We start from the raw sequence: 975 nt of genomic DNA, 5'->3' as shown, positions 1-975 counted from the left end.
TTGTTTTTTATATTTTCGGTTTTTCGTTCGATATTGGTACTCCGCTCTGCCCCAGCCCCAGTTACAGTCCCAGCTCCCCCCTCATGATTAATCCAACAACTCGACCAACTATTATACACGAGAGAAACCCCCTAGATAGATTCTCCAGTTGGTATGCAACCCGAAACGAATAGTTATTCAGTGTACATATGAAATATCCATAAATATCCTTATAAATAATTATATACCTACTTATGTGTGATTTTCCTCCTAGCATACAAAAGAATACTAAACAATTAGCATTTTATCGGGGGATGATAAGACGAGGATCCAAAACTGAAATGAAAGCAAAACTGATTCATAATAATTATGAAAAACTAAAGAAGCGAATATCGAAGATCGTGTACGAAGAGAGTCCATAGCGAAACTAACAAATTGATGAGAAATTACAGAATATGCAAAAAAGTAAAAGTAATTTTCAGGATTTTGTATAATTAAATGTATGTGTATATTGAATTGAGAATAGTACTTTTGAACTAATAAATAATTAAACTTAAATCGATATCGAGTCGAACACAAAGAAAGCGAGTAAATGAACATTAACAAACCACCAACAGTGATATGAAATACAAAAATAACCACAGAAACACATGAAAACTTAATAAACGGATACGTTAATATGGGAATCGATTTATCGGAATAGATTTATGGACAAGTGCACGCCACATTTATGTAATTAGCAAGTATTTCAAATTATAAACTAACAAAAAACCATGATTATGTATATCTGAGCAGAATAAAAGCAGAAAATCCAGTCACAGCATTAATTAAACTAAAGCTTAACCTACAAAAAAAGAGACAGTTTATCGACAGCAATGATTCGATTGCGATTTTTAATCGGTAACAACACGCACAAGTGATAGGGCAATGAAATTTTAAAGCAGAAACACCACTTGCGATGCGGCAGCACTCCAGACTAAACCATAAACCATAAAT

The sequence above is a fragment of the Drosophila pseudoobscura genome, chromosome 2 (assembly GCF_009870125.1).
Source record: "Drosophila pseudoobscura strain MV-25-SWS-2005 chromosome 2, UCI_Dpse_MV25, whole genome shotgun sequence".
Taxonomy (NCBI): Eukaryota; Metazoa; Arthropoda; class Insecta; order Diptera; family Drosophilidae; genus Drosophila; species Drosophila pseudoobscura.
This window is presented reverse-complemented; position numbering follows the sequence as displayed.